At 35.5% G+C, this 17862-nt stretch overlaps 1 long non-coding RNA gene across 2 annotated transcripts in view; it reads right to left on the bottom strand.

The window, feature by feature from the left end:
* Nucleotides 1-1342: 1342 nt before the first annotated feature.
* LOC26527145 overlaps nucleotides 1343-17862 on the bottom strand; it is a 45901-nt gene continuing 29381 nt past the window's right edge. Inside the window, exons 4-5 of one of the 2 annotated variants that reach the window (XR_001449391.3) lie at nucleotides 15477-15518; nucleotides 1343-2334 (exon numbers count right to left, since the gene is read on the bottom strand). This is a non-coding gene — a long non-coding RNA (uncharacterized LOC26527145). Of the gene's footprint in view, nucleotides 2335-15369; nucleotides 15389-15476; nucleotides 15519-17862 lie in introns of those variants that run through there. The other variant, XR_001449392.3, reaches the window with a different exon arrangement.

Genomic DNA, 17862 nt, shown 5'->3' with positions numbered 1-17862 from the left:
TTGTTGTTGTCGCCAAACGCATGGCTGCTCCTTGTCGTTGGTGTTGTTGTTGTTGTTGTGGCTGTGGGCACTTAAATGCTGATTGTTAAGGTTAATGCACTTGAGTTCGTTGTCGCTTCTTTGCACACAAAAAAAAAAAAAAACACCAACAACTTGAAGATCACAGATTTTCCACAGCTCTTATGTGCATGCACCAATAAATGCTCATAAAGCCTAATTAAGTAAAGCTCCATTACCCAGCTCTAAGCCTTGGCTAAAATTTACAAAAGAAAATCAAAATAAAATTTTTTTGTTTTTTTTTAAATATTTTTTTGTGAACACTTTGTGCAGTTTTCACTTTAACAAGCGGCTAACGCAGTTTATCTCGCTTCGGGACAAAATTATTACGCATACGCATCGTTGCACAGGCAGCGAATGCAGCGCCGATGTCACAATGCTGCTGCTGTTGTTATCTTTTGACATGATGTGCCTTGTGCACTTTCACTTCTTTGGCAGCCGCTTAATTAAACAAACATATTATTTAACTGCCTGCCATTTAGCGAAAGAAAAAGTAGTTGCTATTCAAGAAAAAATATTTTGTAGAGATTTTTTGATGGTGGAAAAGTGATTTCAAAACGAAATTTCATTACATTTGACAAGTCATTGTTTTATAGCAAAGATTATAAAATAATATTAATATCAATTTACATTTTGAATGAACAGCTGAAACCTTTTTTTTTTTTCTGTCAATTATTTGAATAGTGTAATAAATTAGTATTTATAGCTGCACGTACGGCCGTGCTAAGCTGATTTATTATCAAATCTCTTTGAATATATCAACAGCTTAATGTAATTGATTACATTAACTGCTGCTGAAATATAGTTATTGAATGGAGTTTTACTCTTGCTTGGTCAGGCTTTAAGCGAACTATTTATTAGTATTATGAAAATATATTTCTGCTTCTTTATTTAGAAATATTTATATTTTGGCACGTGGCATGTATTATGTATTCTTGGAAAAAATATATTTTGGTTTCAATTTACATAGAAATTTTCATCGCTTTACCAAGTTAATCAAATAAATGCTTTGCTATAATAAATACTCTTTTGCATGAGTGAGTGATTCCAGGTTTAAGATGAATTTCTATACAAAAAATATGTTAGGCTCTAGCTGCAAAAAATATATCAAAAAATATAATTTTTAAGAGCGTGAATTAAATTATTTAATTTAATTATCTGTCATTTTACAAAACAAATTCTTCAAATGATTTGTTATACATTTTTTTTTAGTTTTAATTTTTATTATTACTTTTATTCTAATTTTACTATATTTTTTTGTTTTTTTTTTTTTTTTTAGCTTTTATTTATAATTTTCCTTTTATTTACATGTATTTATGTCTTTTCTTTTAATTTCCTCTTGCCTATATTATTTAATATAGGGTATCACATGAGTTGACCATTTTTTATGAACATTTCCACTTTTATTAATAGTTTCGCTCGCGCGTTTTTCACTTAATTGATTTGAGCGTGTGGAACAACTAAATTTAAACAAATATTTGTGCCACATGCGCTTCAATCGTTTTCCATATGGATATAAATCGATCTTCCCTATTTGATGAATGCCATCAGAAATTTTCCGTTAATTTTGGGGAATATATGCAAATCGTATATCGGAAAGAAATTCGCATGATTTTCGCTTTGTTTATGCTTGAGCACACGTTTCGTGCGTACATAAAACTTTTTATATTTTGGTCAGTTTTATGCCTGTGCTTAAATGGGTCAATGTTGTCAGCGTTTCTTAGCGGATTTGGGTCAGAAATGTGCCTTGCATACGAGTCGCAAATAAATCATAATTATTATTATTACTAACCTTTGCTGTGGCCATAAAAGCTACGAGACGCACACCGAGAGGAAGTTCTTAATTAAAGTTGAGAAAAGAGTTGGAAGACAAACATATATACACACATATATAAATATATCTATATAGTTTTTTTTTTTTTTTTTTGTGGGTTTTTGTCTTCTGCTTTTTACTTTTTTTTTTTTTTTATTAAAAACTGACAAAGGCGAATGCGTTAAAGTGCCTAGAATTCTTTGTTATGGTCGAGTAATTTTTGTTGGTTACATTCGAGTTGCTGCAAAGGTCAGCAGCGGGTGTGACCTCTCTGTGTGGAGTGTGTAATAACAGTTATGTTATAACAGTAACGGAAATAAAAGAAAAAAATAGAAATGGAAAATTGCGGAAATTTAAAAACCTGTTGCCCCTCTTATATGAAAAAAGAAAAGGTTTTCACTGCAGAGCTATATCAAATGCCCTTTGGAGTATAAGAATCTAAAGTATTTGGTTGACATATTTACCTGAAAAGAGAAGAAAAGGTGAGCCTTGATTAATATAAATGGAATTTAAAGCATTAAGAAAACTTAATATTTGCTTAAGAATAAATGGAGAGTTATAAATGAAAACAGACAGAAAGAGAGAGAGGGATAAATCAGAAGTACTGTTTCTGCCTTGTCAAGCTCCTGTAGAATTCGAGCAAAATTCTATTGTTTATCTAGCCTTTCACATATTATTTATAAATTTCATTCCAATCAAGGGAAACTTTAGCTAAACTCATTAAAGCTTCTCAAGTCTTAAGACAACTTCCTAAATCCTAAAGTTCTCTTTAAGCAAAAAACCTTTAAATTCAAAGTTTTCTTGGCTGAAATCCGTTTGAGCAGCGGAACTATGCATAGAAATGACTTCCTTGTTTGCAAATTCAGGCGCTTGACATTTCTCTAGACGATTTCTATTGATTGGCCGCAATTCGCAACTTCCGATTGTTGGCCATTTGGCAGAGGGACAGACAGTTTAGTTTGTCTGTTTTTCTTTGCTTTCCTTTGCTTTTCCCCCCGATTCTCGTTTGGCTCGACCGCATAGCTGAGCAGCGACAGGAGGCAGCTCGCCATCTCTTAACCGGGCCATGACGCTCTGCCGGCATTTTTAAGGGCAGCCAGGGTCGTCGTGGCTATAAATACTCTCTCTCTGTACGAGGTGTGCTCAAATTCGGTTTTTTATTTGTTTCTCAGTGGCATGCAATAAATTTGTATGTTTTCTGGCCAGTTGCGAGACGCGTTGACAGCTGTCGCTGAAAATGTCTTGAGATGCTTAAACTGAGATTTCCCAGATATATATATATATACATATATACTTCTCTCTCTATATATATAGATATAAATACTGTGTGTGTCCGTTAACGAAGCCGTTTGCTCATTCATCTCGTTAGCGACAATAGAAATCTCTTCCACTTTTCACTTTTCAGCCAGCTAACAGCCACGCCCCTCTTAATTGATTGATGGCTGCACTCGCTGCGTCTAATCAATTAATAATTGTGCAGCGGTATTTGCTGTCCGTCAATCTGTCAATCAACTGCTGGCTTACATCATAAACCAAAGTGTACAATATCATGTGCATTAATTACAATCCTCGCATCGGTTGCATCAGTTGTTAAGCAGTCATTGAACCAGCTGCACACACAAGAGAGACTCCAGTTCCAGGCGTTTCCAGTTGCGCCGAGTCGAACCAACGCCAAAGCCAAAGCAGGCTGCAAATTTCACCCAATTTCCTATCAATTGGCTATTCAATTTTTTATTGAATTTCTGTCTTTATTTTTATTTGTTGTTGTTGTTGCAATTGTCATAACAACAACAAAATCAGCGTTTAATATATAATAAAAGAGCCGTAGAAAAGCACAAAAAATTAGATGTCGGATAGGAGCAGAAAGAAAGATAATTTGGAAAACTAATAACAAACTGACGAAGACTCTATACACTAGAATGAAGAGTTGTATAAGAAAGAGATATATAATAAATAATAATGTGATAAATAAATGATGGAATTATAGTAAAGTTATAGTTATATAATTTTAGTAAAGCCTGTTGATAATACTGAAGAAGTCAAGTGCTGAATACCAAATATATATTTCAAGAAAATAACAAGAATGAAATCAAATATATATATATATATATATATATATATTTATATATGTAATACTTGATATTATATATCACAATAAATATATTATTATATATTATATAATATATTAGATATAATGCTCTCAGAATATGATAAATAAAATGAAAAAATTACTTTGAACTGTCTATTGGAATTTGCCATAACAAAAGATTTTTAAATATGTAGGACATATACATACGTCGGAAATGTTTATGTGAAAAATTACGAGTGCTCTGTCCAAATAATTTATGAATAATATATACATATAATACATAATATAATATATATATATATATAATATATGAATATGCATATATTGCATATATTGTCTATTCAACCTAAAAATAATACTAAATATTCTGAAAATCATATTATAAATCAAATGTAGTATAAATATAAAAGGTATATTTAATTATATTCCAAATATATATTTAATATTTATATTTATATTTATTGATATTTATATATAAATTTATATTTTTTTATTTATATTTATATATAAATAAATATATGTGGTAGTGGATAGATTATGATAGATGTGCCATGTTTATATATATATAATTGATATAAATAATATTTAATTATGTATACGCAATGTGGCCTTCTTTCACATGTTACGTAGTTAAGATCATAGTCAAAATACCCAGTTTCTCTTAGTGTATTCAACTCGCTGCTAGTGAACGATTTTGATTTAACAACTGTCTGCAGCAGCAACAACAACAACAACAACAACAGCTGTAGTCGCAGCAACTTTGTTGAACAGTGTAATCAACTTTTTTACTGCCGCTGCTGCCTGCCTGCCTCTGGCCACTGACCATTGACCGGCACCTCGACATCGACTGCGACTTGGACTTCGACAACGTCATCCAATTGAAGGCGCTGCTTAATCAGAGTGGAGCAGCTGCAGCTGCGCTCGGCTTCAGCTTCAGCTTCAGCTTCAGCTTCTATCAAAAAGGCGCACTTCATTTGACCAGGGGCTAATTTTGTTGTTGCCTTTCTTCTATTGGCAATCAATGCTGTCGCCTCCTCCAACTTCAAGTCGAACTGCCCGCCTCCCTCTCCGTTCCTCTCCAATTGCTGCTTCATTAGAGCCGCTGTCAAATTCGTTGACTCTGACCTACGTTACGTTTCGCTCCGCGCTTGATTACAGACTCTACCTCGGATACGATCTGCCTCTCTCCCGCTCTCACTCGCCCGCTCTCCCTGTGTTTCTTTCTTATCGACCCATGCATAATTTCAACTTTGAAGCTGATCAGGCACAAGATCTGACATGCTTTGTAGGTCGAGCCGAGTCGCGTCGAGTCGATATTGCTGCTGTTGTTGCCATCGTAATTTATGAGTTTCAAGCGGGAGAGCGCATTTAAATTTCAGATGCCAATTGAATTCGTAACGTTTGATCAACAAACGGTGGCCACTACATGGCATATATTAACATACGATTTTATTTGAGCAGCCCAGATCTCCAAGACAAATGAGAGCACTTCCTATTTATATATTGCAATATTATTTCTGGCTCTGCGTAAACTTCCTATGCAATGCCCACTCACTTATCCCAATTTCTAGCACACAACAAATTCCTACATATATCACTCAAACTTCCCTGGATTTGTGTATCCCCAGAGAGTTGCACATGTGGATATCTTTCAGCCGCGCCTCTTAAGCAATTGGTAAACAAAGTTCTTGAGTTTGTTTTGCTTTTGGTCGATTGCTACCTGTTGTTAAATGAAGCAGAAAGTAAATAAAGCAAGTAAATTAAGTGGCAGCAGCCACAGAATAAAGCAGAATCGTGGTGCAAGATCAGAAGACCAGACGGGCTGCGATATCGACCCAGTGACCAAGTTATGCATGTGTTAGCCAGGTCGATAGACGTTGGCCAAAGAGAAAGGAACTCGTATTCGGCGTCGTTTGCCCCCGAAAGAATTTATGAGATTTGCTTCTGCTTCTACTATTTTTTTTTTTTTTTTTTGAGTGTGCGCGAATGTGTGCTCAATATATAATGAAAGATCGTTCAGAGGAGTCGAAAGGCGGCACAGCACAACTAGAACGGCAAATGGGAACAGTTGCTACTGCTGCTGCTGTGGCTGCTCTTTTGAGTGGCGCCCCCTGGCGGACGAATTTGTCATTGCATTGAAAATGAAAAGCGCGAACGAGTTTTACAAAACGTGAGTTTTTATTTTCACAAAACTGCTGCCAGATCATTTCGCTGCAGCCGGCAAGTGAAATCGATATTGAGACTATTGACTAGCGTGTGTCTGTCTGTCTCACTAGAGATGAAAACGAGACAGACACAGAGAGAGAGAGAGAGAGAGAGAGAGAGAGAGAGAGAGAGAGAGAGAGAGAGAGAGATAGCGAAAGAGCTGACTGAGATGCCTTATAATTTGCTTTGTTTTCCCAGTGAAAATCGCGGCTGTCGAACATCTTCACTTTGCTCATATTTTTCGCGCATTGCCTGTCTAATTAGCGCTGCTTTCCAATTGTCTATTGCTAACGGTTGCCACACGTTCCAAATTGTAAAGCCACGCCCCCTGTATCGCCTCATGGCGATTGCCCACTAAAATGAAATCAAACGAAATCTTTTACGCGCCAATTCCTCGCATACTTTACGCTGTTTAATCAGCACGTAAATGTTTCGAGCTTTTATTTTTAGACCCAAATGAAACAGTTTAATTGAAAATGCTGCAATATGGCACACACACACACGCTCACATACCTGTGCATTGTATAATGGAAAACGTTGGCGCAATGAAATTATTTTTGGCAAAACTAATTGCCGCGTGCCCGACAACTAAGTGCATATCAAAGTCAAATTAAGAAACGAAATTCTTACATCAGATGCAAAGTGTTGCAAGATACAGCAAGTCAATGAGCAGAGCTTAAGCTGAATGTATAAACAACAGCTTGATATTTGTGTAAAACAAATCTATTTTCAGGTTTATCCTATGTAGAAACTTTTGAGCATTAGAAGAAAACCCTTTCTGAATCTAATCTTTGTCTACAAACCGTTCACATTTCAATTTCAAAGATTATTTTATGGTCTCTTATCAGATGCGAGATGTAGAAAGCAGCTTTTAGCCTTCTGTTTTTGTTTGCAGCTAATGGACTGCGCTTAGATCGAAGCTAGTCGAATATACTACAAAATCTTAATGGACGAAATCGATAAAAGCTCAAGCTATTAATTAAAGAGACTTCATTGTCTTCAAATCGTTCACATCTGAATGAAAACAAAAAATAAATAGACTGAGTTTATTCTACAGCAGGTGCCAGTTGTAGTATGAAATTCCGAGCAGAGCTTCGATTCAGTGCATAAAAATGAGCTTGAAATTTAAATATGTACATCAATTGCATATTCTGTAAAAATTAAGCTATAATTATTTTTTTTTAGTTTTAGAAAGTTTTGTTAGCATATGAACATTGATTAGATCAGCTTTACATTTAGTTGGTGTTTTTATGCTGCTAATAGGTTTTATTTATATATTTTGGTTGTTTATTTTAACTTTATTTTTATTATTATTATTTTTTTTTTTTATTTCTATTTTTGTATTTATTATTATTATTATTATTATTGTTTTTTTTTTTTTTTTTTTTTTTTTTTTTGTGGTTGCAAATCGAACAAAATTGATCTCGTGCTTGAGTGATTTTCTTGAGTATTTGGTAGCATTTATCTTAATTTCACTTTTTGCATCTAGGCTTAAAGCTAGGTATTACATCATTTATAAAATATATTAAAAAATAATATAATATAATTATAAAAATAATATATATTATAAAATAATAAAAAACTCACATAAGTCAGACGGGCTTCTAGAGTTAGAATTGAACAATTTGATTTGGCTTGAGAGTTGGGCTTGCCCTCTCGAAGCTCTCTCAATCTGAGTTCGCATTCTATGCATTCACTGCAGCAAATACAGAGAATCAACTCATAAATCCTTAAATCCAATATTATTTTTTACACATTTCACGTATAGTAAAAAAAGAAGTAAAAAAAAAAATAAATAAAAACAATTTCCTGTCCCTGCTTCACACATTTCCTGTCATATTTCTATTGCCCTATCGTAAACTGCACGCCCATCACATTTACATGCTACATGTCACAGCAGAGCTCAACACATTATAACAACTTGGTTTCGTTCCACTAAACATCAACCATTACCATCTAGCGTGGAGCCCATTACGCGCACATTCCCAGCCTGGACAAATTTATGTAAATTCTGGCAGTCGTAATTTTATTTTTATTCTCTTTACATGCTTCAGCGAACTCCGCTGTAACTAGCCTATTATAGTATCTCCTAGAATATGATGCCAGCATTTTGACTTCTTTGCATTTTATAGAGTTTTTTTAACTCGAAAAAAAAAATTAGAAAACATAATTTGATGTCGTTGATTAGTTAGCTGCTGGTGAGAACAGGCGCAATAAAATGCGGTTTACTTCTTAATGGCGGCGCGCAAATAAAACAGATGATGATTCAGTCCGAGGGAGCTGCTGCAGAAAGAGATTCCATAGGCCAGGAATTTCATTGCAGGCAGAGCATAAAAATTACGCAGAGATAACTGCAAGAGCAGCGTAGGCAAAGGCAAGTACAGATGTGTGTGTAATGAGGAGAGCACATGACTGAGAGATACCCTGTATTCATTTACCTGAGCCATCAAGGCAATAGCCTGAGCTGAGCATTTGCTTTGGCTGAGTTTGTTGTGGAGGAGTGAGTTAAAGAGGAAATGGAACTAGGAACAGTTTGATTATAAATTTGAATGTATATATTCATGTATAATGTATTATGTATATTAAGTATATGCTGCTCTTAAGAAAATTAATATAAAGGTAATATAATTCAAGAATAATATGAGTTTGAATATAAATATGAAATATATGCTGCTCTAAAGGAGAAGAATATTACTTTTGAAACTCAAGATCAAGAAAAAATATATATTTTTTTAACAAAAAAATTGTATAAAATAAATATAATTGAATTTATAGAATTGCTATACTAGCTGAATAGAATACTATAACTAAAATACAATTTTTATAATTTTACTTGAAGAGAAGTGTGGAATTAACAGAAATCCTGCCACCAGATTAAGCATCAACTAGTCATAGCTAATACTTATATTTCATATAAACAGTCTAACGCCTTTTATCTTAATGAGAATTTAAGGAAACTTTCAGTTTAAATATTCAATTAATTTGAAACATAATTTGCTCTCAAGTTGACATTATCAAAAATAACCACATAGATAAAGAGTAATATTTACACTAAAGCAAATGCCTCTCCTAGGCCTGTTGCTCAGCAAAAGATAAACTATACTCTGTTGCCCAGTCAATTTTAATGAGCCGAGGGACTCGCCGAGCAGCAGCACAACAGCCCGAACTAATTAACATGCCCCACGACAAGCACTTCACGCAGATAGAAAGAGATGGAGAGAGAGGCAGAGATGGAGTGGGACAGAGCTGCCCAGATTCCATATGAAATATGTGGCAGGCGGTCAGCCACAGCTGGAGTCTCGAGGGCGGTGGGCGGGGGGCTGTGGCACAGTGGGTGCAGAGACTGCATATAGAGCGGTTAAGTGGTTTGGCGCGTCACGCTCTAACGGCTCTCTGACAACGGGGCTTGCCCATGCAGACCCCGGTCCCAGCCTCAGTCCCATGCCTAACCCCTTTCTATGCTCAGTTCAATTGGTTTTGGAGAGTTGTTGTTGTTGTTTTTTTTTTGTCAGCCACTTTGCAGCATTGCAAGTTGGTGTTGTTGCTGTTGCTGTTTGTTGTTGTTGTGTCGACCCTTTGAAAAGTTTTTGCTGTGCTGCATGTTCTTCGTGCTTCATTCGTTTTTGTTTTGTTTTCATTTTTGTTGTGTTTTTTTTTTTTTTTTTTTTTTTCATCGGAAGTTGTTTTGTTAATTTATGACTTTTCCAAATGGAATTATGTCTACCCCACACACACTCGCACACACACATACAGGAAATGCAATTAGTTTTTTTTTCTTACCCCCCCCACAATTTCATTTTTGGGAGTTCTAAATTGGCGGCTGCTTAGGCTTTGCTTTTTTTTTAGTTCCTGGTTCTGCCTGTGTGTGTGGCCGAAATTTGACCCACATGTTGTTCAACTTTACGCTGCAGATGGTCCCGCTCTCTTTTTTATGACACATTTGACAAATTAGTTAAAAATTTACAACTCGACGTGCTGATAGATGCGACGCGAGCATAACTCGAAATCATGTTCGAGTTTGCCAAACGACAAGAACATGTGTAGCCGCGGAGAGTTCGTATAGTTCCAGCAGAGGGGCAAGGGTGAAATGGGGAAACTTTATGTTTCAAATGGGCTGACGTTGGTGGGAGCAAAATGGTTTTTAATTACTATTAAATTTGAGTATTAATTTATAAAAGTTCTTAGTTAAAAGCAAAAGCTCAAGAGTTAATATTTATTTAATTAAAAAACTAAATAAATATAATCAAATTTGAATATAAACTTGGTAAAAATAGCAGATATAATTTAATAAGTGAAGTTCGACGTTAACTTTAAGTGATAATATATAAATTGGAATAATTTTAAATTATTTGAAACACATTTCATCTGTAATATTTCGGAGTTCTTAAGAAATGTTTAGGCACTGAGTGTTTATATTTTTTTCTGAAAGGGTTATATAAAATTAAAAGTTTACAAAACGATTTTCAATTGAAATTGCCAAAGCTTTTATATTAATCATAAACGAATGAACGCCGCGAATAACTCGACTTAAAACCACAATACTTAAATAAATATTTACCTGCATATTTATTACTATTTAAAATTATTGTAAATTTTTCGCTTTTTTTCAAGTGAATAAACAGTTACTGTAGCCACAATGCATTGCATACAAATAGTTCTCCAAGCACTCATATGAAATGCCCGACATAGACGATTAATACGCAAATATTCATATCGAGCAATGCCCCATTGAGAGAGTCAACAGCCCAAGAACCCGACAAAACAAAAAACAAACAAAAAGAGAAAAGAAGCAGAAAGAATGAAAAAGAACTCGTCATTTCTTTTGATCATAATTTGCGAACAATCAGCTTTATTTACATACAACTGCCGTGTTTTGTTTTTCATTCTCCATGGCCAGCGGCACATGTGGCGTTACCTTTCCGACTATATCAAGAAATATACAAATATATTTATGTATCTATAGTTGTATTAATATTTTCTGATATGCGATTTCCTGTTCAATATTAAGCGATAACAACGTGAGAAATGTCAGCCTATGCAGTTTACCACATATTAATCGTTTCTTTATATTTTATTTATATATTTTTGGCGATAAGCTTGATTGACGATTTATGCGATATTATCAAACCTTGACCACCTTTCTGGCAGACCTTCGGCCGCCTTTGCAGCGTCATCTGTGACTATTAGCTAATAGCTAACACTCGCGATTACGTCTCCGCGCTGCTGTTTATTTATATATATATATACGTGTACTATATATACATATATATATATATATATCTCCCCTAGCTGTCGAGCATCGTGCGAATTCTATATAGAATCACGCTCACAACTGTTGGCAGCATTTCGTAATACTGCGATAAAGACGCCTTGTCTATCTTCTATCACTCTACTGCAGAGGGTGAGCGGCTGAGATTGAGTTGAGATTAAGGGTGGAGGCGATGCGCTGCCTTTGGCTCGTCTTTTGTTTAGTGTGTCAGTCTAAAAATACCAGACGTACGTCTATTGTTCTCTATCTCCCCCTCACTGCTTGTTGTTGCTTTTGCATTTTAATTGTGCATTTCAGCTAGCGAGCAATCGCAATCTTGTGTAGATGCTCACTCTCTGCTCGTATCTATGCCAAATTGTTGCATAGCATATACCAAAGGAAAAACTAAAAATGTAAAAAATTTCGAGTGATCTAAGTAAATGTTACACATATTTTAAAGTTGGGTGAAGTCAAACAAAATGTGAAATTAGCTCACTCATTTGAGTAGAATATAGATCACTGTAGCTCATTCACTATTGATAATAAAATTTAAATTAGGAATTCAGTACAAGCAGCTATATCTTCTTTTACATATCAACCGATTTTAAGATTTATGTATGCCTCCAGCAATATTCCTTTATACATACATATATCTGCCTCATTCACTTTTAAATTGCCATCTTCTATTTTGTTCTTTTTGTTTTTCAGCTACTCTTTCTGTGCATTGGATCTAAATGTGAGGCTAGTCGCAATCATCATTGAAGCATGTGCTTACATGTAATATGTTTAGCTTAATTGTTGCTACGTGCATTTTGTTTGCTATCTCGGTGGGTAATTGTTGCTTATTTGCTTGACTGGCTGCGCGGCTCTGGCAGCCTCAGCTCTTTGGCTGCCTCTGCCTCAGTCCGTGCACATTGTATAATGTCAATTACTTGTGATTTACGACAGCTTAATGATAGACGCAGGCCGTCTCTGATTCGGACTCCGTCGTTGACTTGAGCTGCTAACAATTTACATGATGTGCGTTTAGCATGTGATGGATGCGCGATATTTGGCTCAATGTTCTTGGCGGCTCAGCGTTGCATGTAATTGGACTATAAAATGTTGCAACGACATTGTGCTGTAGCTGGCTGGTCGCAGTCGCTGCCAAAAGGGCCAAAGCATTCAAATTGTGGGCTCCATAAAATGTCAACAACTTGCCACATGCCCCCAGCCCCAAATATCGCCGCACACTCCACACTTTAAAGTTTGTGGTGTGACGCAATGCATTACAAAAAGTTCATTTCCAGTTTATATGTTCCTCTTTTAACTTAATGGCTTTAGCATTTGATTATTCATAGTACGAACTGGGCACAGGTGTTGTCGGCTATTCCAAACTCACTAAATAACAATTAACCATATTTGGTTGGAAAAATGTCTTATTTTGCGCTTTTGCTACGCTTCGATTTTGGCAAACGACTTTTTGGGGGAATGCCAAATGTTGCTTTGAGTCAGCAAAATTCGAAGGTGACAATGGGTCGATAAGTAATTTTTATAAGTATATTTGAAACGAGGAGCTAAGCGAAGTTGCGAGACAATGTTTGCACTTGGCAAATATTTAGATAATATTTTATAATTAAAATATATATTTTGATAGTTAAAAATATATATTTATCGTTTAACATTATTAAATTAATTATATTAGAATTTTTGTTTTTCGATTAAAATCGATAAGAGCCCAATATAATTTGCTGTTATAAATATAGATATATCTGTTTTCTTTAGTGGTGAAAACATAATGAAACTGAAATCTATCCAGTAGATAAAATTACATATAGTAATCAATAAATATATAAATATTATCAGGCATGTATTTATATTCTTAAGAGCTATCTATCTATATGAATCTATGTTATATAAATTTTATATAATTATACAATTGCTAATAATAATCGATGAAAAATCTATATATACATATATAAAACTTTTAAACTCTCCATGCTATACAGGTTCATAATTCATTTATTCATAGCTTCTATAGTTTGATCGATACAAACACTTATCGATCTATATTTTAGTTTCATATGCTAATATGCTAGGCATAAATGGTGTCTCTTTAAGCAGCAGCCTGATCAGCAGCTTCCAGCTGTTTTACATTTTCTCAACATATTTCTTCATTTCTATCCCATTGTTTATCTATTTCGTTTTTGTCGTTTTGTTACTTCTTGCTGAATCACACCAATAATTCAACAGGTTCTACTTTAATACAGCTGCCCGTTGCTTTGGCCACCGCACCACTGAGCCACCTCCACCACCAACCGACCACCAGTCGAGCGACTACCGAAAGGGAAACGAACTCATTGAAATTCTTGACAAGTTGCGCGCGCGCGAATTGGGCAAAATAATAAAAGAACGCATAAAACCAAGGCGAAGAGAAAATTATATACATATGAAAAGAAGAACACCGAAAAGAATATAAATAAAGTATAAGAAAACAAAACAAACAAGCGACTTAGGAGCGCGGATCCGTGAGAAGTGGCGACCTCATGTGGTGCTGAACGTGTTTTCCTGGGCTGTCAAATGCCTGCACACACGCCCAGGCCAACGCCTACGCCTACGCCCTTGCCCTGGCCACAACTTGGAGCCAAAGTTTTTCCAAGTTGTATTTATTGGTTTGTTTAATAAGGCGCCGCAAAGTGGAAAATTCGCTAAACATATAATATAATAAGCCGGCAGACGTACGTAAAGCCTCTGGCACAGTAGGCGCGCTGCTGTCAGCATAAAACTTTTAATTAGAAGAACCTATATATACGCTATATGGGTGTACAAGTTTTTCCTCAAAAGTCTCACAATGCGCAGCTGCCTTGAAAGGGCGTGCAGCTAAGCTAAACAAAAGCCCAGCTCAATGACAGCGTCAGCAACAGCAGCATACCATAGAAAAGTATCTCGCGGCAGCGAGTGTCTATGAAGTTGCAAACAATAACTTGACACACATATATAGATATTTGCATTGGGGGAGTATGTAGTGGAGTATGTGTATGTGAGTGTGTGTGTGTGTATGTGCGACTGGCTGGCAAGCATTTATCATACAGGAAGCACTCATCATCGAGCAGTGCATTACAATTTTTGCATGCCAAAGCAGGCAGCTTCTGTCTGCATTTGTGCATGAGTTGAATGAACCGTGAACCTAGCGCCTTTCTATTACATTCTCAAATGCGCTGATTAAGCAGTAGCCACCAACAGCTGGCAACTGGGTCGGCAGCTGGCCGCCTGACTGAGTCAATACACAACCACCAAGCGCTGATAACTGCGCTGTCTGTGCCCCGCCAGATGCAGCCAAGTTTTGTATTGAAATGATTAGAGTTCTCGCTTTTATCTTTTCGTATACACATTTAAGGCGTCGGTATTTATGAAAGAATTTATGATTGTTACATGTGCACTATGCACGCTATCAACTGTGACGGAGCTTGGTCACTGACTGGGTCAGTGGAGCAGGCAACTTGATTAGCGTTAGATAAGATCTGAATGGAATTTTGTGTGCCGCACTGAATATGATATGGTAGGAAAAACAGTGTTGAGACTGGGCAAGAAATGAAGTAGTTTAACACGTGCTGTATGAATGTTAAATATTTTAAAATTACTTTTATCTTTAAAAAAATTTAATTTAAATTACGAAATAATGTTAAATATATATCAAGAGAATTGTGATATTTTCTAGCAATTATTATGCAAAATTCAAACAAATTAAATGCAAATTATTATTCGACTAGTGGATTACATAACATGATTATATATCCAAATATATTCAAATATTTAACACACTATCTGAAGCCTACCTACTCTCACAAGGCTCGCACAGCTTTGTGTTTAATTAAATCTTCATTAGACATGATATATCGTATATAGCCAAACATGAGCCAAGTCAATGAACTATTAACCCCTGAGTGACCCAGACCGACACAAGCTCGTGCATAAGAATATTTGCCATTCGATACGCCTACAACGTGTTTAATTAATTATTAAATTTAGATATTTTCAAATTATTTTTATTTTTTTCTATTTGCGGTTTTGAAAGTTGAACTCACCTTTAGACAGAAATATTATTTGTTGCGCAATTGCCGCGACGTCTGCAAAATGAAGAAATACAAAGAATAAACATTAGATAAATGCCAGCAAGAGCTATGAAGATAAATGAATTATAGATATTTCTGTTTATGTATATATCATAAAATGAGAAAGGCTGCATAATGTCAGCTAGTAGTTATTGGTTCTGAAAATTAATCAATGCCGCAATGTCATAAAGCAAGAGACAAGAGAACATGGAAATAAGAAACCATTACAACTCATTAACTACCATAAAGTTGACGACGACAAGCTCTACCTATACCTATAATATTCCAACTGAACGGAGGAGTGGAGTCCACCCACCCTAGAACGGGGCGAAAACTTGTCAACTGTAACGCAGGCAATCAACAGAGAATGCATAAATTAATATAGGTAGTAGAATAAATATGTATGTATAAACATGAAATGAAATGAAATGATATCGACTGTGACTACCACAGCGCTGACCGTGTACGCCAGTCTAAAGTCAGGGTTACTTAGCGAGCGACTACTGTACTGAAAGGGCGACAGCACACGCAGCTAATTTCATGCTCAGTTGCACAGTATCTTTTATAATTGATAGAGCGCAGTGCTTTGTGACTAGAAACAAAGCAACAAAGGACACAATTATAAAAAGTTGTCAGCATATAAAAATTATCAAAGTAGTATAATAGAGCTAATTGGAAATACGCACTGCGCCACAACAACTTGAGAACTTGTTCAAAGTAAACTAACTTCAAAGATTGATAACATAACCAAGTTAGTTCTGTGCATAACAGAGTAATAAATGCACTTTGAAAACTATTCAGACCTTCGAGTAATTAATTACGCAGTTTTCCTAAGGCGATTTAAAATACTTTAAATTTTCGTAGGGTTCTAAACAGAATTATTTAATGAATAGGGAGCCAAATTTAACAAGGAAGACAACTGCATAACACTCGTTTTTTCATTATTTTATATATATATATATATATATAGTTTTATAGTTTATTTTATTTTATTTTTTTATTATATATATTTAAAATTATATATTTCATACTATATTATATTTTATTTTTTTTATATTTCATTTATTATACTTATGTATTATATTTAAATATTTTATTTTATATTTTATATTTTAAATATTATATTTTATATTCCATATTTGATATTTTTATTAATAAATTAACAATTTTTGTATATTTTTTTTTACACTCCATCTGTTCCCGTTGACAGAATTATTTTAAGTAATTGTACACATACTTAAAATTGTATATGTATGTACTTATATATTTTTCTTGAAGTGCTCTTCAGCTGTTTGTGTTTACTCCACTCCTAAGCGTCCCCTTCCACGTGTAGCCTTTAGTTATTTATACATTCACAGTGTAATACTTGTATTCCTTTACGACTAGCCCATAGATTATTGTATTATTATTAAGTTTAAGTTCGCGGCGAGTCTCGCTCAATTGCCATTAGCAAACACATGAACAGGCCGCAGCTGGCACTCGAGACTCAATGTGAGCTGATGTGGCTGTTGATGACAATGGACACTGAACAGACGACTCGTTAGTATCCATTAACAGGCATAGCTATGCATAGCTATACTCTCCAGTTATCAACAGTTGTTACAACGAATTGCCAATAAACATTGTGTAGCTCCCTCACCCAACGCTCTTTTAGCTCTGTCTACGCTATTGTCATCGTCTCGTCATCGTTGCTGTCGTTGTCCTTGTTGGCGTACGTTTACCCCTCCACATTTGTCTTGTTTATTAAATAAATAAAATTTGCATGAATTTATTTAGCTATTTGCCAAGGAAGGATATGTATAAGCGCTTTTGATTAGCAAACATATGAAAAGTGCACTGATTCATGCATGATTCGATAACGCGTGTTGTCTCAAAATAAATCCTTGACCTTGGCGTCTGGCTGTCAGCCACGCCTAGCGAACAGCACTTAAGAAGAAGACGCATCGCTTGCTCGTTCGGATGAGCTCAGCTTGGCATTTATACCTTGACCCAACCCAACAGACCAAACCCAAGCCAAGCCAAGATCAGATCAACTTCTCTTTAAGGCTGTCCAAGTACTCGTAATAGCCATAAGTTCCGATCTTCAAGTTCCAGTCGTCAGCGTCATCGTACCCCCCATCCGCCCCCTGCTAAAGTGTAACTAATACGTAGCTGGCCCCCTGGGAGTACGCAAACCCGAATGGACTGCTGCTCTTTGATTAATGAATATGCCGCTACTGTTTGATACACAAGCGCTGCCCATGGAGGGGCAGCCAGAGGGCGTGGCGCACACAAAGCATAGAAATTTGTATGCACGTTTTGATTTGAATCGCTTGCGGCGTGAATCTTGCCCAGGTTGCCACAGCTGCCATGTACAAAA

The sequence above is a fragment of the Drosophila mojavensis genome, unplaced genomic scaffold (genome assembly GCF_018153725.1).
Source record: "Drosophila mojavensis isolate 15081-1352.22 unplaced genomic scaffold, ASM1815372v1 contig_36, whole genome shotgun sequence".
In the NCBI taxonomy this organism is placed as follows: Eukaryota; Metazoa; Arthropoda; class Insecta; order Diptera; family Drosophilidae; genus Drosophila; species Drosophila mojavensis.
Note: the sequence above shows the minus strand (reverse complement) of the source record. Positions and strands in the feature narration are given on the sequence as shown.